Source organism: Phyllobates terribilis, unplaced genomic scaffold (assembly GCF_046119375.1).
Source record: "Phyllobates terribilis strain yellow unplaced genomic scaffold, ASM4611937v1 Scaffold_9__5_contigs__length_417890890, whole genome shotgun sequence".
In the NCBI taxonomy this organism is placed as follows: Eukaryota; Metazoa; Chordata; class Amphibia; order Anura; family Dendrobatidae; genus Phyllobates; species Phyllobates terribilis.
Window position 1 is genome coordinate 359,015,587 of NW_027362769.1, and position 22,294 is coordinate 359,037,880.

The following is a 22,294-nucleotide window of genomic DNA, read 5'->3' on the forward strand; positions in this document are numbered from 1 at the left end:
AGTCAGAGCAGACTAGAACCGCCGGAGCGGTGAGCAAAGGAGTCAGAGCAGGCTAGAACCGCCGGAGCGGTGAGCAAAGGAGTCAGAGCAGGCTAGAACCGCCGGAGCAGTGAGCAAAGGAGTCAGAGCAGGCAAGGCTGAGTAGGGGGGACAGGGCTCTGTTCACACGGAACAGACAGGAAGGGAAAGGCAGAGCCAGACACCCACAGGGTACTTGCAGTGAAGTAGCGAGTGGACCACAAACTCACAAACGGGAGTACAGAGACAACAGGCAGGAGTTAGGTACGAGTTCAGACTCTGCAGAAAAAGGAAAGGAACGGACATAGAGAAAAGACAGATGAAAGATAGGAGAGAGTACGGACTGGAACTGAGTGTACGGAGGAGACCGACACAGGAGCGGGTCTGGGAATACGGCCCCCAGAGAGGCGGGACGAACAGGCAAGGAGCGTGTTCAGACAGGACAGACAAGATACAGGAGCAGGTCTGGGTAATCGGCCCCCAGAGAGGCAGGACAAACAGGCAAGGAGCGTGTTCAGACAGGACAGACAAGATACAGGAACGGATCTAGGTAATCGGCCCCTAGAAGGCGGGAGGAACAGGCTAGGAGCGTGTTCAGACAGGCCTGGAAATACAGCCTCCAGGAAAGGCAGCAGGCAAGAGTACACAGACAGGACTCAGTTCAGACACGGGAACTGATACCGCAAGGCAGGAGACAAAGACAGGACTCAGCTCAGACACGGGAACTGATACCGCAAGGCAGGAGACATAGACAGGACTCAGTTCAGACACGGGAACTGATACTGCAAGGCAGGAGACATAGACAGGACTCAGTTCAGACACGGGAACTGATACCGCAAGACAGGAGACAAAGAACAGGACCTGGCACCTTCAGAGTGAAAGCACACACTGAATGAAACACTATGCTCAGGCAGGGATAGATGGGAGCAGCTGAGCTATATACCAGGTGACAGACAGCAATAGGCTGAGGACGCACAAGGGGTGTGACCCACAGCAGGTACAAAAATCAGGAAGTGATCGGGCGCCGCCCTTAAGCAGCAGAAACAGACACAAACAGACAGCATGGAGGGAAGCCAGAGAGACATTCTGGACTGGAGATCAAGTGCGCGCTCTTGCACAGTGGGAGATGGACCACCATGCAAGGACGCCGCCAGGTATGTTACACTCCTTTTGCATCTCTCGAGCCCATTCCGGTTCAGCTGCAGGCAGGGTGGGTACCTCGTTACTCCGGACCATCCCTGCCAGGGCCGTCACCCCCATCTCCTGCTCTCTCACATGTGCCTCTGCCCCCACTTCTAGAAAAGTCATACGTGGGTTAGCGTGCAGGCGCTCTCGCAAGGCCTGCTTCAGCTGCACATCCCTGAGGCCTGCCACAAATTGGTCCCTTAAGATCACGTCAGGGGGGCCCATTCCCAAATTCCCCATGTCGTCTTTTCTAGTGATATAGGCATTCACCCTCTGAAATGCATTAACATACTGCGTCACAGTCTCCCCCTCCTGCTGCACTTGGTGAAACAGCCGTATCCTCAGCTCTCCTACAATGGTGGGATCCCCATGCATCTCCTCCAATATCCGCACCACTTTTTCTACAGTATCCCGGTCATGAGGAGGGCGGTACATCACGGAGTGCCGGGCCTCGCCGTCTAGGGCCAGTAGGGCTATTTCGGCTTGCATAGCTGGGGTCATCGGATGCATACGTAACATACTCCTAACTCCCTCAACCCAGTCCCACAGCATCATGTTGTCCCCGGTGAACTTTGGGAGATTGCTGAGCATGGCCCCCAGCGGCGAGCTAGATGCAGGGGCTCCCAGGAGGGACTGATCTGCAGTGTCTGTGTCTAAAGACTGCATCCTGCCGACTACGCCAAATGTAACACAGGAACTTTAGATGCTGTGACACAGAAACACAGAGCAGTCAGTACAGGGTTAATAAACAAGGGGGATTTACTGTAACAGGGTCAATCTCCACGCAGGTAGTAACAGGGGAAATATGGGGAAATATGGGGACTTCAAGGGGAGTAGCAGGTAACAGAATATAAACGACAATTCACAGTTTGGCTAGATGTAGCAGAGTCGACACGGTTATAATCAGCAGTTTTACACTTAGCTGACTCTTGTTCCCAACAAGGCTGATGCCGGTGTTGTTTTCTTCTGGCTTCCCCGCCTAAACAATGCTCCGTCTTCTGGTGGCAGCGGGCGGTCTCCGGTTTGACTCGCTGAGCCCCTAGTCCATAACACTGCACCTCACTTGCTCGGCTCCACGGACCCTGTGTCTCTTCTCCCTCCAGTCGGGCTTGACTCCCACTGTCAACTGCCTGCTTTCCCGCACAAAACTCCTTTTTCTCCCTCTTCCTAGACACGCTTCCAGCTCTTCGGTCACCTGACCCCTGAGCTCTGGCTCTGTACACGCCCCCAGCTTCCCGGTCACCTGACTCCTGTGCTCGCAGTCTGTCTACCCCCTGCAACCAGAGGCATGGCCCCGGCAGTTCCGGATCCCTTGTTCTGAAAATACTTACACCCCGGCCTTTCCCCTTACATTTTATCAGCAGCAGATTATCACTAGAGGACTAGGTCTCAGGTGCACACAGGTTAGCCTTATATGTGTAACCCTACCCCCTCACTGATTGGTAGCTTGCTGACAGTGTACACAGGAAGGAGCCAATCAGGGGTGTGGGCGGGGTTATACACAGCTCAGCATTCTACATTTACAGCAGAAAAATAAGGAATTCTATCAAAGCTGCACCAAGCAATCCAGTAAGTGATACAATCTGGCTCTCTGTCTCTACATTATGCTGGTATCAGACTCCTTAGCAAAAACATGCTGACTGATCCCCTTTAAATAATTATGTATCTCCAAAAACAGGGAAGGAGGCAGTTTCTTTATTACTATGTAACATAGAAGCTACAGCTGCATCTCCGTCCTTCTCCATTTCTGGAGGTTTCAAAACAGAGAGACTGTAAGTAGTAAAAGACGTCCTACAAACTACTGGCAGGTGAGCAAGATGCAACTTTCTTCTAATTACGTTTATGAAATGGTTGTTGTAGTCAGTTGCATTACTGGTGTCATGACTGGGTATGCCAATGACGTGTGTGTGGGGGAAATACCCGGAGCCGAGTCTCTGTGTAATGCTGGGGCTTGTAGTCTCCGTGGCGGCGACCCGGTCCTGTGGCTCAGGGTGGTCAAACCAGTGGCGGATCTGTTTATTTGGGTTTTGTAATGCTTAAATGTCAGACTACGCCACCCGTGGATTGTGGTCACTGAGAACCGCCGCTGCGGGCAGACCGCTGAGGCTGATGTTGTGTGCGCAGCAGGGGGTAGTATAACTCCCCACGGGAGGAGTATAGCCTCAGGGCAGTGAGTGCAGATGGTGGGGGTGATGGTGCGCAGGAGCAGCAGTAATGACTCAGAGTCCAGTGATGCAGTCCAGGGTCTTTACTCACAGTTTTACACTCCAAGCCACTTCTGCAGATGATGGCTCCCCACGTCGTGCTGTGCTCACCAGGTGAGGGGCTCGGCCAACTCCCAGGTACCTTTGGAGTGCTTTTCAGGACCCCCTTCGTGTGTCCTTTCTCTGGCCTGTCGTTCCCCACAATTGACCACGTTTCTGTCCAGCTGCCTCGGGCCTTTGCGGGCAAACGTATGTTCCGTTTCCCTGGGTCCTATGTGATGCTTTCCTAACGGGTGTAGTGAGGGGCCGTAACACGTGCAATGCCACGGCCTCTGGTTACTAGCTGAGGGTAGTTGCTCTCCTCCACTAGATGAGGGATCCGGTTCCCTTTCTTGGCCTGACCCCCCTACTCTGGTAGCGGCGGGCGTGCGGTGGCAGCTGGCCGGTCCGCACCCCTGGGGTCCCTTCAGTCTTCTCCTAGAGCTTTCTCCATTCTTCTCCCTTCCTTCCTTCTCCTCCAGGTCCAGGCCTTAAGACTTGGCCTGCCTGTGGAGCAGAGCCCATGCAGAGCCTCTGCTCCCAGTCTCCTTCTCTCTCTCTGCTCTCTTTCACTTTCTCTTTCTCTTCTACTTGACTCTAAGATGGTGCCCACCTTTTATACCTCTCTATACAGTGCACCCAGGATCTACTCTCCCCACCCACACACTACCGGGTTCCCCCTTTCTAGGTGTTCCCTCCCCCCACTCCAGCCAGGGACAGGGACAGTTGTGCTCACACCCGGGAGCATTGTCGCCCTGTCCCCTGGAAATGTGGTGTAGTGCATGTGGGTGTTAGGGTCCTGAGCCATACTCCATCCTTACCTGGAAGTGAGATATCACACCTCTGGGTGAGATGCAATACCTCAGTAGCGACCGAACCCTCGGGGCGCTACATTCCCCCCTGGTAAATCACAGCACGTCCGCGGGCTGGAACAGAGCAAAAGACAGGCAAAACATTTTAAATGCAACCATATAAAAGCAATTCAACATTTTCTTTTTCCCTTTATGGGAGATAAGTTTTCCTGTTATTTTCAGCATTATTAGACTTCACTTTTTAATAGATATAAAATTTTCTTTCAAATATATAACTCTTGGCATATATATATATATATATATATATATATATATATATATATAAAACATCTCTTCTAATAGAAAACACAAACTATTCTCAGCAGCATTCTTGCGATGAAGTCTCTTTAGCAGGTCACAGTCCTTGCCGTGACCAGGTGTCCATGTCACCCAACAAGGTGCAATTTTACTAAATGCAACAAACACCTTCAGGTATCTTTTGAGGTAGGTGTATATAAAACCAATAGAGGGCACTTTAAGAAGTGCAACCATTTACAAAATTTCGCTGCTCCCAGTCCTCAGCCGGATAATTCACAGACCCTTTTCGGGTAACTTCTAGTAAACAAATAAACTTTACAACAACCCCTAACCGGGTAAACTTTTTGTAATCCGCAAACGGCGTGTCACGGAACTTCTTCACCCTGGCGGGTAACTATATACAAGTCCTGCTGTGGTTCTTTAATAGCGGTCTCCCTGCGCCTCATCCTCCTCAGGCTCGTCCAGGTCCTCCGCGTTGCAGGGTTCAGGGTAGCGGTGCTCTTCCACCCTCCGAACATTGAGAGCGTACCACCCTCGCAGACCTCGGTGTCGGGTGTATGATACCCGATCCCCTGGGAACAGATCCCGTTCCGGGTGACCCGCGGGCAGACGACTCTCCACATCCCTCCTGTTGACAAAGAGGTCTGTGTCCGTCGTCGGGTCCCGAATAAACCCCCACCCCTTCTCCTGGTGGAACTTGACCACGATCCCTGTAACTGTGGGACCGCGTGCAGCTTGGGGGTCTCGGCGGGTCCGGGTCTTTTCTTCCGCGCTCCAAGCCTGCAGCTGTTCCTGCCTCTGGCGCCGCGCCCGCTTCTCCTTCTCCAGTTTCTCTATTTCATGGCGGCAGAATTCCAGCCTGCGAGCTGCGTCCGCCCGCGTCTCCTGTGAAAACCCCATTAGGTCCTCCCTGGTCTGGTCCCACTCTATCTGGACCTCTTCATCCGGAAGCTGGGGTATGGTGCCTGGCTGTGGAGTGGGCAGGAGCGGAGCAAGCGGGGCTTCGGCCCCTGCGGACAGGTCCCTCCGGTGGCAAGGGTGAACCCATCCGCGTGGCAGGGGGACCGGCTCTCCATCAGGCCCGGCGAGCTGACTGTATAGGTCGGTCCCTAGGGATGGTAGTGTTGGGACCGGGGGCGCTCGCTGTTGGAAGGCGTCTGGGACATCAGGCCTTGCGACCGGGCCTGGAGCGGGCCGCTTCCGGCCGTACCCGGGATCACGGGGCACGGCGTGGGACGTGGTCCGGCGGTTGCGCTTGGGGCTTTGGGCCTAGGTGCAGGCGGCGGGAGCGGAGGAGGTGCAGCAACTTCCGGGGCGATCGGTTCCACGACGGGGTCCAGGGGCAGGTTAATGGCGTCCTGGCTGGTATCAGGGGCGTCCCCCTTACCTGCTCCCTTCGCAGCGCTGCTCTCAGCCTCCGATGGTCCTCCTCCGTCCTCAGGGGCAGGCATGCCGTCGGGTGCTTGCAGCGCCACTTGCTGCAGGGCCGCGACCCGCCGGCCCATCTCTTCTCTCCACCCCGCGATGGCGTCCCGCTGTGCCCGGACCATCCTCCGGTCCAACTCCTCCAGTCCAGCCCCGAGGAATTCAGGGTCCTCTCCGGGGAGCTGGGCCACCAGCTCCGCGAGGCTGCAAGGAGCTGCTTCGGCCTGCAGCAGGCCACTCGTCAGGGCACTGGGACTGGCGCTCCCCGCCATCTCCGGGTGTGGTCTGCCAAGACTGATCCAAACCACACCCTGCCCCTCGGTATTCTTTCCCTTCCGCCCCTGTTGGGGGTGGTCCCGGGGCAATCTGCTGACAATCACTCTCAGGGGCAGCCCCCCCACGTTGATGGACATCTCTACAGCCGCACTCACGGCTGTTAGGGGTGGGCTCCGTCTTTGGCGCCATTCTGGGACCTGGCCCACGATGGGAGGTGGCTTCTTGTTGTCTTTTGGCGCGCACATCATGGCGTCCATTCTTCTGGGGCGAGCGCCACATTCAATAGAGTGAAACAGTCTCTAGGCACACAATACCCGATGATAACGGGTTGGTTTCGATCCTGCCGACTACGCCAAAGTTGATGTGCCCCCTGGGCCGTGTGTGTGGGGGAAATACCCGGAGCCGAGTCTCTGTGTAACGCTGGGGGTTGTAGTCTCCGTGGCGGCGACCCGGTCCTGTGGCTCAGGGTGGTCAAACCAGTGGCGGATCTGTTTATTTGGGTTTTGTAATGCTTAAATGTCCGACTACGCCACCCGTGGATTGCGGTCACTGAGAACCGCTGCTGCGGGCAGACCGCTGAGGCTGATGTTGTGTGCGCAGCAGAGGGTAGTATAACTCCCCATGGGAGGAGTATAGCTTCAGGGCAGTGAGTGCAGATGGTGGGGGTGATGGTGCGCGGGAGCAGCAGTAATGACTCAGAGTCCCGTGATGCAGTCCAGGGTCTTTACTCACAGTTTTATACTCCAAGCCACTTCTGCAGATGATGGCTGCCCACGTCGTGCTGTGCTCACCAGGTGAGGGGCTCGGCCAACTCCCAGGTACCTTTGGGGTGCTTTTCAGGACCCCCTTCGTGTGTCCTTTCTCTGGCCTGTCGTTCCCCGCAATTGACCACGTTTCTGTCCAGCTGCCTCGGGCCTTGGCAGGCAAACGTATGTTCCGCTTCCCTGGGTCCTATGTGGTGCCTTCCTAACGGGTGTAGTGAGGGGCCGTAACACTTGCAATGCCACGGCCTCTGGTTACTAGCTGGGGGTAGTTGCTCTCCTCCACTAGATGAGGGATCCGGTTCCCTTTCTTGGCCTGACCCCCCTACTCTGGTAGCGGCGGGCGTGCGGTGGCGGCTGGCCGGTCCGCACCCCTGGGGTCCCTTCAGTCTTCTCCTAGAGCTTCCTCCATTCTTCTCCCTTCCTTCCTTCTCCTCCAGGCCCAGGTCTTAAGACTTTGCCTACCTGCGGAGCAGAGCCCATGCAGAGCCTCTGCTCCCAGCCTCCTTCTCTCTCTCTGCTCTCTTTCACTTTCTCTTTCTCTTCTACTTGACTCTAAGATGGTGCCCACCTTTTATACCTCTCTATACAGTGCACCCAGGATCTACTCTCCCCACCCACACACTACCGGGTTCCCCCTTTCTAGGTGTTCCCTCCCCCCACTCCAGCCAGGGACAGGGACAGTTGTGTTCACACCCGGGAGCATTGTCGCCCTGTCCCCCGGAAATGTGGTGTAGTGCATGTGGGTGTTAGGGTCCTGAGCCATACTCCATCCTTACCTGGAAGTGAGATATCACACCTCTGGGTGAGATGCAATACCTCAGTAGCGACCGAACCCTCGGGGCGCTACACCAAGAAATTGACAAAAATCAGTTAAAAAAAAGCCAAAACATTTAATTCTTCCTAAAACAAAAGTTTTTTATAGCTCATTCCCATCACACTCAGAGACATCCTTCAAAGACAAAGTCCCAGAATTTTGGACAACCCAGTCATGAGTGTAGTCTTGAAGGTATCTTGTCTCGGATGTATCTGGACTAGTTGGCCTTCTAGTATCTGTAGTAGACTTAGAACAAGTAAGAAAACTCTTTCTACAAGGGAGGGAATTACTTAATCAATAAAGTGGATCTACACTTTTCCAGCCAGTGACTATCTCTGTGTAGAACCTTCATTCTTTGTATCCTCATCAGTTGGCTTCTCTTCAGCTCTTTTCCACTAGGTCAAACTTATGATCAGCTTCAGTATAAGGGAATCTGTGGTGAATCAGGCAAATGGAGGCATCAGTAGACTGGGAATAATCATCGATGCACTTGTTGGAGATTGGCCCGCCCTCAGTGCACTTGTAGTCTCATTTACATAAATATTCAAGGTGGACTTTCTCAGCCTGGAAGGTATGTATGACCTTGGCTTTTACCACCCAACTCAGCAATGTAACTAGTTTGGAAATTCTAAAACTCAAATTATAAACAGGTTCCGTTTAGACAAGAAAGGGAACATTTATTTTAGATTTACTGACTTTTATTTTACAATCACTATAAATACCACCAAAACTTTTTTTTTTTTCTTTTCAAGAAGTTAGATATGTGTGACTTGCAGCTAGGAAGCCAGCCAAGAATCAACAAAGTCTATGCTGGGGGAATTGGGTTTTGATATTTGTTCACCTGGCTCTTCTGGTAGCCGACATTCCTCCGGAGCATTGCTGTGCACTGCTGGGGGCGCACTTGATGCACAAAATTTCTGGAATGCAGTTGCTGTAATGGATTTGCTTTGTAGTAGGAAAAGAACCCAGAAGATTGAGTGGAGATCAAAAAATTGTAAGCCTTTGTTCAAGTTTTGCTCTCAGGGGTCATGGTTACTTGTTTCACCCTTGTTCATGTTTTAATGTGTCTAATGTGTAGGAATGAAGCTCAGTCCAGTTCCTTGCATCTGTTACAGCGGTTATAGAAAACCAGTCCCAATACAAGATAAGACGACCCTGATAGCATGAAACCTACTTGACCTGGTAGTCCTTTCTTCACATCTTCACAGGCCTCATAACTAGTGTTGAGCCACCCCTGTAGTGTTCGAGTTCGGTTCGGTTCGTCGAACACCCGTGTGTTCGCCGAACTGTTCGTCGAACTGTTCGTCGAACACCTTCGAACACCGTTAAAACCAATGGCAGGCAAACAAAAACACATAGAAACACATAGAAAACACCTTCAAAGGTGTCCAAAAGCTGACAAACTGCTCAGAAGACATAACTAACACATGGAAAAGTGACAAGTACATATAGTCATGCGAAAATAAAAGAGGTGGAGGAGTAAAAGGAGGGGGAGACACAGATATAGGCATGTCATGCCCTTCTAAAATCCAAAAAGTGAGAAGCCGACACGGCCAGTCCGCTCTTGCCAGTGCCACCTCCATGTCGCCGGGTTTGTGCCAGAGCCGCGGTGAACCCTGATGGCCAGCCCCCCTCTCCCAATACTGGTGCCTGTCCGCTGGTGGGTCGAGCGAGCCCCCCTGTGGTGGAGGCAGCTCTAAGCTTTTTAATTTAAATTGTCTCTCTAATTTGAATGAATACACTTTAAATCCATTTACAAGGATCTATTGGAGGGCAAGTCTCATGCCAGCAGCCGCGTAATTCCAGCTCCAGTAGCGTCCACTAAAGCTGCTGCAGTTAAAAAGCTTTTATAAGGATCGAGCTCGCTGTCCACCGCAAGGCATCCTACTGCCAGTCCCAGCCCCTATGCCTTGGGGTGCCTCCTGATGCTCTTCACTGAGTATCCCATGGTCCCAAAGCATTTCCTTTGAAAAAATTAAGTGTCTAAACTACAGGTGGTGTAGCTTGCTTAACAGCCGGGATAATCCGCTGACTAGCAGACACTGCTACTAGGCACAAAGTATTTCCTGGGCTAGATGCAGTTAAAAATTTGTAATTAGATACTCTCGTTGGATGCTGAGAAAGCATTCCATAGAGTCTCCTGGCACGCCATATATGATTCTCTTAAAAAGCTTGGGGTAGGGGTCTAGGGGACCCTTTTATAGCCCAAATCACAGCCCTGTATCACAATACGTCACCTAGGCTGAAGATAAATGGAACAGTAGCACCCTGAGGGCTCGGTTGCTACAGAGGTATTGCACCTCACCCAGAGGTGTGATATCTCACTCTCAGGTAAGGATGGAGTGTGGATCAGGACCCGACACCTGCATGCATTACACCACATTGCCGTGGGGCAGGGCGACCAATATGCCTCTGAGATGGGCACGACAGTCCCTGTCCCTGGCTGGAGTGGGGGGAGGGAACACTGAGGAAGGGGAACCCTGTAGTGCAGGAGCAGGGAGGAAGCAGTTCCTGGGTGCATTGAGAAGGGAGTATAAAAGGTGGGCACCATCTTAGTTCAGTGCAGAGAAGTCTGAGCAGAAGTGGCAGGGAGCAGGGGCTCTGCATGAGCTCTGCTCCGGAGGCGGGCCTAGTAACAGAGGCCCAGGCCTGGAAGAGGGAGAAGGAAGGAAGAGGAGCGGAGAAGGCTCCAGGAACGAGGAATGAAGGGATCCCAGGGGTGCGGACAGGCGAGTCGCCACCGCACGCCCGAATCCACCTGCATGGAGGGGTCAGGCCAAAGGGGGAGACCGGTCCCCGAAACTAGTGGAGGCAGGAAACGACCCTCAGCTAGAAACCGGAGGCTGTGACATTTTATGTGGCGCAGCCCCTCGCTACACCCGCTAGGAAGGCACCACATAGGGTCAGGGAAACTGGCGCCAAGTTTACCAAGAGGAGGCCCGAGGCAGCCGGACAGAAGGATTGGTAAGAAAGGCCAGACAAAGGACACACAAAGGGGGTCCTGTGAAGCGCTCCAAAGTTATCTGGGAGTTGTCTGAGCCCCTCACCTGGTGAGCACAGTACGACGTGGGCAGCCGTTACCTGCAGACGTGGTCTGGATAATAAGAACTGTGAGTAAAGGCCCTGGACTGCATCACTGACTCCGTGTCGTTACTGCTGCTGCCCTGCACCATCACCCCCATCCTCCGCATACACTGCCCTGAGGCTATACTCCTCCCGTGGGGAGTTATGCTACGCTCTGCTGCACCCACAACACCAGCCTCAGCGGTCTGCCCTGCAGCGGCGGTTCACTCTGACCGCAATCCACGGGTGGCGTAGTCGGACATTTAAACATCAAAACCACATAAATAGTTCCGCCACTGGTTTGACCACCCTGAGCCACGGAACCGGGTCGCCGCCACGAAGACTACAACCACCAGCATCCACCAAAAAGGGTCCGGCTCCGGGTGTCCCAAGGCCCAGGGGGTGCATCAGAACATTTTCATCACCTTTCACAATCACCAATGGGTCAAGTCAGGGATGTCCTCTGTCCCCTCTCTTATACATCCTAGTGACAAAGCACCTTCTCTCATCAATTCGCCATAACCCCAATATTAGGTGGATTGAGGTGGGAGGCACCGAGTACAAGTGCTCTCTATTTGCTGATGATGTCCTAGTATATATCACTCAATCACATATATCCATCCATGCTGTTATGGCTGAAATAGATCACTTTGTTACATGGTCAAATTTTAAAATCAATGCAGCGAAGTCTGAGGCCCTCGATGTCTCCCTCCCCAAATCCATATAGGATTCCATCCAGTCCAACTTTCCCTTTGCCTGGCCCTCACAGGGTATCAAATACTTAGGAATTCCTATTCATAGAGACCTCTCCCATCTATGTTATCTTAATTTTGGGCCCTTTATTGAACAACTCCATACAGACCACGGTTGGCAAGTTAGAACTGTAAGATTCACTACGTGAACCACTGGTGTTTTGTGGAAAAGCACATGTACACTGCGTTCCAAATTATTATGCAAAAAGTGTTTAGGCGTGATAATGGACGAATTTGTTTGTTTGTCAGTTAAACTCATTGATGGTGATGTGTGTCAGGGCTCTTTATATCACTGTAAGCAATTGCAGACACCTGTGCTAATTAGTTTGGCAGGTGTGTCCAAGACTACTTAAGAAGGCTGTCTCACATTATTAAGCAGCCTACATTTTCTGCCAAAATGGGAAAGAAAAAGGATGTGTCGGCTGCTGAGAAGCAACAAGTTGTGGAGTGTTTAGGTCAAGGCATGACTACAATCAACATTGTGCGATGATCAGGATGAAGTGTCTTGGCAATCAAGAAGTATGTAGCTGATTCACAGTACACACGTGTGCGTGCTGATAAGGGCAAATTGAGGACTCTTTCCTACAGGCAATTACGTCAGGTTGAAAGAGCAGCGGCAAAAAAGCCTTGTCATAGCAGCAGACAAATTTTTGAAGCTGCTTGTGCCTCCAACGTCCCCCGAACAACAAGATGCAGGGTCCTTCAGAGGTTTGCAGCTGTGCATACGCCATCCTGTCGACCTCCTCTATCCACTTCACACAAGCAGAAACGGCTCCAGTGGGCCAAACATTACATGAAGACTGATTTCAAAACTGTTTTGTTCACGGATGAGTGCCGTGCAGCGCTCGATGGTCCAGATGGATGGAGTGGAGGATGGCTGGTTGATGGACACCCCACGCAAACACGGCTACAGCGCCAACAAGGAGGAGGTGGAGTAATGTTTTGGGCTGGAATCATGGGGAGAGAGATTGTCGGCCCCTTTAGGATCCCTGAAGGCGCTAAAGATGAACTCCATAATGTATGTGGATTTTCTCAAACAGCACTTCCTGCCATGGTTCAAGAAGAACCGTGTATTTCACAGCAAGATCATTTTTCTGCATGATAATGCACCATCTCATGCTGCACATAAAACATCTGCATCTCTGTCTGATATGGGCATAAAAGGGGACAAACTTATGGTGTGACCCCCATGCTCCTCTGACCTGTACCCCATTCAGAACCTTTGGAGCATCATTAAAAGGAGTGTCTATGATGGCGGGAGGCAGTTCACATCTAAGCAACAGCTCTGGGAGGGTATTCTGTCCTCATGCAAAACAATTGAAGCAGAAACCATCCAAAACCTGACAAATTCAATGGACGAGAGAGTTCAGAAGCTCCTTTCGAACAAGGGGTCCTATGTGAAAATGTAACATCACCTAGAATAAAGTTTTGAGTTGAAAACTGTTTGATTTCAGTTTCTAACAAACTGCTAATGCTTATAATTTCAAAAATGACCATTTTTTTGGTCTTTATTAAAATGAAAAGGTTGATCGAAAAGTTTGGGGGATCTAAGAGTGTGGCAACCCAGTAGTCATGATTACTTCGAATTCTGACAATATGAGGGTCATGCTGCAGGTAGTGCAGCAAGAAGGCACTTATGTGTCTTGCGCATCTCGGAGCCCCAAAATTATTTTCCGGGCTAGATGCAGCTAAAAATTATTATTAATTTTAAATCTGGTGAAGCTTTAGTATAGATGGCCTAATAGGATCAGTGCTGCACACTGCTACAAAGCCCAAATTATTTTCCAGTCAAGATACAGATAAACATGATTAGTAATTTTAAATCTGGTGGAGCTTATTATAGATGGCCTAATAGAATCAGTGCTGCACACTGCTACAAAGCCCAAATTATTTTCCAGCCAAGATACAGATAAACATGATTAGTAATTTGAAAGCTTAAAACGGTTGGTAGGGTGATTTTAACCAATCATCAAGCTTTTACTCTCCCCAGGATGACACAGGGGTAGAAAAGTCGTTTCGGATCCATGATTTGTTCATCTTTATGAACGTGAGTCTGTCTACATTATCAGTGGAGAGCCGCGTGCGCTTATCTGTCAGCACACCACCAGCAGCGCTGAACACACGTTCAGACAGAACGCTGGCTGCGGGGCATGACAAGATCTCCAAGGCGTAAGTGGCTAGCTCCGGCCATTTATCCAGATTGGAAGCCCAAAAAGAGCAAGGGTCCAGTGACACAGTCGTGGCTTCAATGTTTACTTGGAGATACTCCTGTACCATCGTCTCTAGGCGTTGACTATGTGTCAGACTTCTTGTCTCCTGTGGCCTTGCAAAGGATGGGCTAAAAAAGTGGTGAAATGATTCCGCAAAATTGATGTTACCAGCAGATACTGTGGTTCTGTTACGGTTTGAGTGCTGAACACTTGACGGTCCCACGGTTGGCAAGTTGGAACTGTGAGATTCACTACATGCACCACTGGTATTTTGTGGAAAAGCACATGTAAGATTCTGCAACAGTCTCTGCTAATACTCCTGCATGCGTGCATCCCTTTCTATGGCAGGAATAATTTCTGCAAATTTACTTTTGTACCGGGGATCTAACAGTGTGGCAACCCAGTAGTCAGGATTATTTCTAATTCTCACAATTCGAGGGTCATGTTGCAGGTAGTGCAGCAAGAAGGCACTCATGTGTGTTGCGCATCCAGGAGCACCAAGTCCCTGTTGTGTTGGTGGCGAGGTAACAATCATGCTTCCTTCCTCTGTCCTCTCCCCCCAACCTCGCACAACAGAAATGTGATCAAGGTCTCCCTCATCTGATGAGTCTTCCATCAGTTCGTCCTCCACTTCTTCCTGGGCTCCTGCACCTTCCTCACTAGTTTGGCTGCTACCATGCGCCCTGGTAAAACCATCTCCCCCACCCTCACATGCCTGCCGCCTTGGTGCTGCCGACCGTCTGGACCTTGCAGATGTTAGCCCTTCCGCATACAACTCCTCCTCCTCTACTTCCTCCACCTCCTCTTGTGCCACCACCTGACTCCGAATTCTGTTTAACATGTGCTCCAGCATGTAAATCACCGGAATAGTCATGCTGATAATGGCATCGTCAGCACTAAACATCTTCGTCGCCATTTCAAAACTGTGCAGAAGGGTGCATAGGTCCCTGATCTGAGACCACTCCTCCAGCGTGATTTGCCCCACCTCTGGATCTCGTTGGCCCAGGCTATACGTCAGAACGTATTGCACCAGGGCTTGTCGGTGCTGCCACAGTCGCTGCAACATGTGCAGAGTTGAATTCCACCGGGTAGGCACATCGCATTTTAGCCGGTGAAGTGGTAGGCCCAACGACTTCTGTAGAGATGTAAGTCGCTGAGCTGCGGGATGCGAACGGCGGAAGTGAGCACACAGCGACCGTGCCCTCTGCAGAAGGCCATCTAGTCCGGGATAGTGGGCTAAAAATTGCTGGACAACCAGGTTCAACACGTGAGCCATACAAGGCACGTGTGTGACATTGCCCCGGCGAAGGGCCGCACCCAGGTTTGCAGCATTGTCGCACACGGCCTTCCCTGGTTTCAGGTCCAGTGGAGACAACCATTCATGAAATTGGTTCTCCAGAGCTGACCACAACTCCTCAGCTGTGTGACTCACATTTCCCAGACATTTCAATGTAAAAACCGCCTGATGACGTTGAGCCCTACTGCCAGCATAGTAAGGAGGTGTGCAGGATCCCTTCTGCGCAGTTAGAAAGCTTGTGGCATGACCAGACAGGCTTTGGGTGCAGGTGGAAGACCGAGAGGAGGTTGAGGAGGCAGAAGCAGTGGAGGAACTTTGACATAAAGAGGATTGACGCACAACTCGTGGGGATGGCAAGACTTGGACAGCAGCCCCTTGTCCTGCTGTCACCATAGTTACCCAGTGCCCAGTCAGCGACATGTAACGCCCCTGTCCATGCCTACTCGTCCAAGTGTCTGTGGTGAAATGCACCCTGTCACACACAGAGTTTCTCAAAGAAGCGGTGATGTTGTGTGCGACATGCTGGTGGAGCGCAGGCACACCTTTCTTTGAGAAGTAGTGCCGACTGGGCATCTGGTACTGGGGCACTGCGACGGACATAAGGTCTCGAAAATCCTCTGTGTCCACCAGGCGGAAAGGCAGCATTTCTGTAGCCAACAGCTTGCAGATGGTGAAATTCGACCTCTTAGCTTTCTCATGGCTAGGAGAAAATGGTCTTTTACTTGTCCACATCTTAGGGACCGAGGGCTGGCTATTGTGCTTAGACGGGGTTGATAAGGGTGTCCCCGGCAAACTGCCGGTCTGTGAGGAAGATGCAGGCGGACATGTTAGGTTGCCTTGATTCAAAGGTGGTGCTATCGATGTTGGACAGCGCTCAACACCAGCTGGTGTTACCACCTCCAAAGAAAATGATGACCTGCCAATCACGCTGGCTGTTGCGGGTAAAGAGGTGGCAGGTCTGCTCCCCAAAACAGGTGTGACTGCTGTCCCCCCAGTCACAGAGGATGAAGAGGCCGCGGATGCACAAGATATGGCAGACGGTGGTTGGCCCGGCCGGCTAGGCCGCATTGTAGCACACTGAGCTTCCCACTGCAACTTATGCTTCATGTCCATGTGCCGGTTCATGCATGAAGTACTCAAACTATGTATTTTTTGGCCTCTACTTAGCTTTTGCTGACAAATGTTACAGATAACACGAGTTGGGTCATCTTTATCGATCTGAAAAAATGCCCAGGCTATGCAAGGCTTAGCACCCATGCGACCTGAAGAGCCACCACGACTTGTGGTGAGAGGCAGAGTTGTGTTTGAGGATGCAGTTGTTGACGTGCTTCCAGTACTACGTCTCTGTCCAGGAAGGCGCAACCTGACCTCGTCGTCACTAGCATCTTCCTCCACCTCCTCTGCTGACCTCATCTCTTGGCTGACTGTGGGTTGACAGTAAGTGGTATCTCCAACCTCATCATCATCACCCTGTGCGTTATCACACCCGTCGTCCTCAGAGCCAACCTGTTCCTGCCCTGACAAAAAACTAAAGTTGTCGCTCCAATCAGGTATTTGAGTCTTATCATCGTCTTCCTCATTGTCTCCACCAACAGGATTTACAGTTTGGGAATGAGGGTCTACATTATGGTCCGAACCTTCTGCGTCTGGTCCTGGATCCGACTCATAAAGATTCTGGGCATCAGTGCAGATCATTTCCTCGTCTGGATTCACAGAAGCGCTGGAGTCGACCTCTGATTCCCAGGCTATAGTATGAGTAAACAGCTCTGCAGACTCAACCATCTGTTCTACCTCATACTCAGACGGGCAGCTGGAGATTTGGGAGCTGTGAGGAAGCAAGTGCGATTGGGGTGACACCTTTGAGGACTGGAGTATTTGTGATGTTGAAGTTGATGTGGAGGAGAGCCCACTTAAAGGAGCACTTGATATCCGTTGAAGCACCTGCTGCTTTTGTGCCTCATCTGGAATTTGTAGCGATTGGCGTGGCCGTAAGAAAGGGATCTTATCACATTGTCCGCTAAAAGAAGTAGACATTTTAGTTTGGCTGGAAGATGGTCTTTCTTCTGCAGATGTTACTGATGCTTTAACACCTACCCCACGGACACAACCTTTTTTCCCCTTCCCAACACGCCTATTCCCCTTTCCACCAGCAGCAGGCCTTTTTCCACTCATTTTGGTGGTTATCTAATTCACAACTCTGGAGTTGTTTGCACAAAAAAACAATGGATGGGAACCGAGCAGAGCTGAGTGGCCAAACTGTGGTATTAGGCCAAAACTATTGGCTGGGTTAGATGCAGAAAAAAATTATATTCAATTTGCAACCTGATGGAGGTCTGTATAGATGGATTAATAGAACAAGTCCCACACACAGCTAGAAGCCCAATATTTTTTCAGAGGTAGATGCAGAAAAAAATATATTCAGTTTGCAACCTGATGGAGGTCAGTATAGATGGACTAATACAACAAGTCCCACACACAGCTAGAAGCCCAATATTTTTTCAGAGGTAAATGCAGAAAAAAATATATTCAGTTTGCAACCTGATGGAGGTCAGTATAGATGGACTAATACAACAAGTCCCACACACAGCTAGAAGCCCAATATTTTTTCAGAGCTAGATGCAGAAAAAAATATATTCAGTTTGCAACCTGATGGAGGTCTGTATAGATGGATTAATAGAACAAGTCCCACACACAGCTAGAAGCCCAATATTTTTTCAGAGCTAGATGCAGAAAAAAATATATTCAGTTTGCAACCTGATGGAGGTCTGTATAGATGGATTAATAGAACAAGTCCCACACACAGCTAGAAGCCCAATATTTTTTCAGAGGTAGATGCAGAAAAAAATATATTCAGTTTGCAACCTGATGGAGGTCAGTATAGATGGACTAATACAACAAGTCCCACACACAGCTAGAAGCCCAATATTTTTTCAGAGGTAGATGCAGAAAAAAATATATTCAGTTTGCAACCTGATGGAGGTCTGTATAGATAGATTAATAGAACAAGTCCCACACACAGCTAGAAGCCCAATATTTTTTCAGAGCTAGATGCAGAAAAAAATATATTCAGTTTGCAACCTGATGGAGGTCTGTATAGATGGATTAATAGAACAAGTCCCACACACAGCTAGAAGCCCAATATTTTTTCAGAGGTAGATGCAGAAAAAAATATATTCAGTTTGCAACCTGATGGAGGTCAGTATAGATGGACTAATACAACAAGTCCCACACACAGCTAGAAGCCCAATATTTTTTCAGAGGTAGATGCAGAAAAAAATATATTCAGTTTGCAACCTGATGGAGGTCAGTATAGATGGACTAATACAACAAGTCCCACACACAGCTAGAAGCCCAATATTTTTTCAGAGGTAGATGCAGAAAAAAATATATTCAGTTTGCAACCTGATGGAGGTCTGTATAGATGGATTAATAGAACAAGTCCCATAAACAGCTAGAAGCCCAATATTTTTTCAGAGGTAGATGCAAAAAAAAATATATTCAGTTTGCAATCTGATGGAGGTCAGTATAGATGGACTAATACAACAAGTCCCACACACAGCTAGAAGCCCAATATTTTTTCAGAGGTAGATGCAGAAAAAAATATATTCAGTTTGCAACCTGATGGAGGTCTGTATAGATGGATTAATAGAACAAGTCCCACACACAGCTAGAAGCCCAATATTTTTTCAGAGGTAGATGCAGAAAAAAATATATTCAGTTTGCAACCTGATGGAGGTCTGTATAGATGGATTAATAGAACAAGTCCCACACACAGCTAGAAGCCCAATATTTTTTCAGAGGTAGATGCAGAAAAAAATATATTCAGTTTGCAACCTGATGGAGGTCTGTATAGATGGATTAATAGAACAAGTGCCACACACAGCTAGAAGCCCAATATTTTTTCAGAGGTAGATGCAGAAAAAAATATATTCAGTTTGCAACCTGATGGAGGTCTGTATAGATGGATTAATAGAACAAGTCCCACACACAGCTAGAAGCCCAATATTTTTTCAGAGGTAGATGCAGAAAAAAATATATTCAGTTTGCAACCTGATGGAGGTCTGTATAGATGGATTAATAGAACAAGTCCCACACACAGCTAGAAGCCCAATATTTTTTCAGAGCTAGATGCAGAAAAAAATTATATTCAATTTGCAACCTGATGGAGGTCAGTATAGATGGACTAATAGAATGATGCTATGCCCAAAAGATTTTACTTCACTAGGTGCAGTAAAAAAATTGGTATTCTATACACAGGTGGTATATCTTGCAACACAGATAGGCTACTCCACTGACTAACACACTCTGCAATAGGCCAAAAAGGATTAGCTTTGCTAGATTCAGCCAAATGCTGTGAAAAAAACTTGCACAGCACTGGCACAGACCTGCCTGGCAAAAACTGATAGGAACTGATGTAACCTAGTCCTGAAAAGGACTCCAATTACAATTAGTCTTTACTCCCACAATCTATCTATTTAAGAGCACAGACCTGCCTGATAAAAGTCGTAGGAAATGCTGTAACCTAGTCCTTAAAAGGACTGCAATCACAACTATTCCCTACTCCCAAGCTATCTGTAGATTTGTGCGAAAATTGGCTTGAAATTAACAAGGTATAGCGCACACAGCAACAGCGGTGCCGTCTAACACGCAGCTGCAACAGTGAGAAAATGGTGGCGACGGGGAAAATGGCTTGGTCTTATAGGGCAAGGACATGTGACATACACTGCCAATGACACATGCCCTTGCTTGTGTGAAAAAAAGCACTTCGCTCCGTGTGTGCGCTGCTGATAGGCTGACAGATTGCACCTCCCCACTGCAAATGCGGGAAAGAGAAAAAAAAATGGAGATCTTCATTGTTCCTGCAGAGATCCATCCCCTGCCCCTCCCCCCACCCCGCTGTACACTCAAACTGCGTATTAACATTAATTTTCATCATTACTGAGAAAAAATCCAGTTATGATTTTGGTGCACGAACAGTTATCGAACATAACCTCGAACAGCCGAATTTTTCTCAAATTGTTCGTGTTCGCCGAACGGCTCGAACACCGCCCAAAACAGCTCGAATTTGAGATTGGCGAACAGTTCGAGTAGAACAACGCTCATCTCTACTGATAACACCCATTTTGTGATGGTGGGAATAAGATATGATCAACATGACCTAATAGTCCTGTCTATAATGTCTACATATCTGTTACAAAGGTGATACAGATCTGACCAACAAAATAGCCCTCTCTTCATATGCTCCATAGCGACCATGATAAAGACCACTTTCTTGCTTTTTGCCCTTTGATTGAAACTAGAAACGAGAACAGGAATAAAAAGCCAATTGATCAGGTAATCAAGAAAGCACAAAAAGTGCCTCATGCTTCTAGTGGCTTGTACAAATTCACAGAACTCAAGTTGAAAGGATGAAATCAATATGATACACAGCTACAGAAGTGATGCGGCCAACAAGACATAGTAGTATCATCTCTACATCCTTCATACAGACCATGAGAGTGCTAGAGATGAAGTGGCCAACAGCACTGTGTTGACCTGTCTCCACAGGCAATAGCAATCATGATGGTAGAAATGATGTGACCAATCTGACCTGGTAAAGCTCTTCACTACCTCCATAGTGGCCTAGACCTTGGTGGTAGAGAAGATGTGCTCAACCCGACCTGACCGCTTCATCTCCCCAAGTATCATAGCAGCCATGGAGGTAGTAGAAGGTATGTGGGCAACATCACTTGGTTGACTTCTTTCCACAGATCTTATAGCAATAATTTGGTGTTGGTGGTATCCAAGATTTGGCCAACATGACATTGTTGTTATATCGCTTCACTACCCCAATAATGGCAGAGTTTGTGTTGGAAGAGAAGATATGCCCAACAAGACTTGTCACCCAACTGTCCACAGGTAGTATAGGAAAGATGGTGGTGGCGGTAAAGAAGATGTGGCCTATAAGACCTGATAGCTCACTTTCCATGTGCCCCAAAGTGGCTATATGGTGGTAGAGAGAATGTGACCAAATATCCATTTCTACACAGCCCAAATTACAGTCATGGAGGTGGTGTAGATAATGTGTCCAACATGCAATGGTAGCCCTCTCTCCACAGGCACCCATGGTGAGCATAGTGGTGTTTTTTTATTTGTGCCCTCTACAGGAAGAACAAGCAAACAGATCAGGTACTCATTAAAGAAGTTGTCCTGTACTTTATATTACCCTCCAATATATTCCCGGGACCCCTAAGACTTTTTGTAAATACCTTCTGTTGCAGGATCAAACTCTGAGCGGCTCTATCGCTGGCCGCTCACAGGCATCACGTGACCCCACGCTGACGTCAAAACAAGTGAGGCGTGACTCAGCTCTGGGGTCCCTGCGGTGGCTGCTGGGTTGTGGGTGGGGTTACCCCGCACGTCACACCTAGCATCCACCTCGCGCTTTCCCAATGAGTGGGGAGAGGCAGAGCGCACGGTGGATGCCGAGTGTGATGCAGGGGGGTAACCCCACCCACAGGCTGGCATCCACCGTGAAACATAGAAGACACAGACCCCCGGCTGCTACCAGCATTTATCGTGACATCAGCGGACGTCAGAGCCGGCTGCAGCCAGCGGTCACGTGATGCCTGTGAGCGGCCAGTGATAGCGCCGCTCACAGGCAGTATCTGCAACGTAAGGTAATTACAAAAATCCTTTGGGGCCCCGGGGGGATACCTTGGGGGGTAATATAAACTACTGGACAACCCCTTTAAACTACAGGAAATACTTCCATTTCCTAATGACCTGTACACATTCTCATAGAGATACTCCTTGGTGATAGACTGTGGCAAACATGACCATGTAGTCCACTTTCTACAGGTCTCATAGCAAACAAGATGGTGATGATAGTGATGATGCGACCAACATGACCTAGTAGCCTCCTCTCTATAGCTTCCATAGCAACCATGATAGTAGTGATACAGAGGATGTGACTAAGAAGACATGGTAGCCCGCTATCCATAGGCAGAAACATAATGATGATGATGATGGTAGACATGATTTGGCCAACATGACCTTTTAGCTTTCTGTTTACTAATGGTAGCCTACTTCATGGTGGTAGAGAGGATGTATCGAACCTCATCTCTTAGCTTTCTCTTCATGGTGGTAGTAGAAAGGA